The following is a 2,717-nucleotide window of genomic DNA, read 5'->3' as shown; positions in this document are numbered from 1 at the left end:
GCCCCCCCCCCCCCCCCCTGCACCTGAATGCTCTCTACTCTCCTATCAAATAAATATTAATTTTTATAAAAATTATGTATTTGCTCAGAAAGGAGATTTTAAAGTGGTGAAATTTTCAGTCAGAAGCATTATTGTAATCAAACAGCCAGAATCGAAAATTATTATCAAAAAGTTAGTGAAATACAGTAAAAAAACTATTAAAAAATATATAATACATATATATACAAAGTGATAATAATTGTATTGAATAATTATAATATTTAATTTCTATATTAGTAATAATAATTGTATTTAATAATTATATTATAATTTCATATAAATATTAAAATTTTTATGGAATTATTTGTGCCAGTGAATATAAAATGTATGTGTGTGTGTATAGTAAAAACAACAAATATATATGTATATATATATATATATATATATATATACATATATATTTGTTGTTTTTACTAAATTATGTAATATTTTATATATATGATTATATATAGGGTTGCAAAGGGGCGGAAAATTTCCGGAAACTTTCCATGGAAACTTTGTCTGGGGAATTTTGGAAATATTTCAAGTTTTAAACTTATAAAATTTATAAAACTGTCATATACAAACATAAATATAAACATTTTGTTTGATCATAGGCTCACATGCATGCAAACTAATACAAATTTTAAAAAGGATTTTGGGGGGAATCTGTTAGTGTATTGTTAAAAAAAGGATTTCTATTTTAAATAAACGCTGTTCTTTTTTTAACTCTTTATTCATCAAAGAATCCTGAAAAAAGAATCACAGGTAATACAAAAAATATATATTAAACAGCACAACTGTTTACCAAATTGATTATAAATCAGCATATTAGAATGATTTCTGAAGGATCATGTGACACTGAAGACTGGAGTAATGATGTTCAAAATTCAGTTTTGCATCACAGAATAAACATTATATTTTAAAGTATATTAAAACAGAAAGCCATTCTTTTAAATTGTAATACCAGTAATTGTGTGTGTGTAGATTTGTGTGAAAGAGAGAGTCTCTTAGTGTGAGTGTGAGTTTTGTGTTTCTGCCCACAATAATTTTGAATAAACACTGTTCTTTTTTAACTTTTTATTTATCAAAGAATCCTGAAAAAAATATTGCAGGTCCCAAACAAATATAAATGTTTCTAAAATTGATTATAAATCAGCATATTAGAATGATTTCTGAAGGATCATGTGACACTGAAGACTGGAGTAATGATGTTCAAAATTCAGTTTTGCATCACAGAATAAACATTATATTTTAAAGTATATTAAAACAGAAAACCATTATTTTAAATTGTAATACCAGTAATACTGCGCAATATTACCGTTTTGTTCTGTATTTTTGATCAAATAAAATAAGGCTTGACGAGCAAAAGGTATGTAATGTTTAAAACATTAAAATTGTAATGTTTCCAAACTTTTGACCAGTACTGTACTTCTGTATGATAACAGAAAACTGGCTAGCAGAAAGAGCATCACAGCTTGAGCTAGTTTATGCCTCATAAATTGTCAATGAAATAGTGCTAACTCGCTTAGATTTTTCATATCTTGATTTACTGGCTAGCTAGCTACTGTAAAAACACTTTTTGTTATTTACTAGACTAACTTGAATCTAACTTGAAAGCTGCTTTGAAAAAAAAAATGTTTCTGAAAGTAATTTTCAGATGCAACGGGGGGGAATACTTTCCGTACCCACTGTATGAATTGGGTGTTCGTCAAAGATTGCATGCGGTCAGAGATTCCCGTGTTTACAGTTCCATAAAATAACCTACTGGAAGCTCTGTAGTTCTGCTGTATAGGCCTATAGATAAAAATATTAAATTTGCAAACACACAACATTTTGAGTTACTTCCATTTCTGAAAAAAAGAATGTAGGCCTAGTAATTGATGTAATAAATACACATGCCTGATTTTTGTTTTAATTATCCATCGTACATAAAAAAACAACAAAAAACATTTGCAATCAAGACAAAAAAGCCGGAAGTGAATGTAAACCAGATTTGGCCCAGACTCTGTTGCTATCTGTGAAACCAAGCATAAGAATAGCCTACTGATGTAAATGTGTTAACCCACAGTAACAAATTAAAATCGGATTAATAAAAAAAAACAGATTAATCGCATATTTTCGTTTGCTGCATGCTTTTAAAAACACAATAAAAAATTTTTGTTTGTTTTTTTTGAGGAAAATAAAAAAAAGATACGTCTCGTATAAATTGCATTTTCAGAAATAATAACGGCAGGCCTAATAATGTTGTAATGTACCAATATTATAAACACTATAGGATCATTTAGTTCCCCTCACTTTACAACAAATCCTTTAAATTTAACCGTATCAGAACAGAATAAGAATTTTAAAATATATAATTCTAATGGATATAAATATAATTGCAGTATATAATAATATATGCTTAGCAATAAACATGCCAAAACAAATTAATTTATAAAGAAACGTAAGGTAAAGTTGGGCTTACTTCTCTCAGGCACAAAACCAAATGTGTCCATATTCGAGATGTAGCTGAAGCTAAACTATTAGCCTTATTAGGTAAAATAGGCTTTGTAGTTCACAGCGCGTTCCAGTATCGACGAAAAAATATCATAATGAGCAAAAATATGCCACAGTAGAGCGGGTCTCACGCCGAACAGCACGGTGAACGGATGCCCTGTTTCCAATGAATGCAGTAGCTTAGTGTGCGCGTGAGGCGC

At 29.2% G+C, this 2,717-nt stretch overlaps 1 protein-coding gene across 4 annotated transcripts in view; it reads left to right on the top strand.

Moving 5' to 3' along the window:
• dnmt3aa (DNA (cytosine-5-)-methyltransferase 3 alpha a) overlaps window positions 1-2,717 on the top strand; it is a 58,345-nt gene that overhangs the window by 14,063 nt on the left and 41,565 nt on the right. The window lies entirely within an intron of this gene.

Source organism: Sinocyclocheilus grahami, unplaced genomic scaffold (assembly GCF_001515645.1).
Source record: "Sinocyclocheilus grahami isolate Dianchi unplaced genomic scaffold, SAMN03320097.WGS_v1.1 scaffold168.1, whole genome shotgun sequence".
Lineage (NCBI taxonomy): Eukaryota > Metazoa > Chordata > Actinopteri > Cypriniformes > Cyprinidae > Sinocyclocheilus > Sinocyclocheilus grahami.
This window is presented reverse-complemented; position numbering and strand designations above follow the sequence as displayed.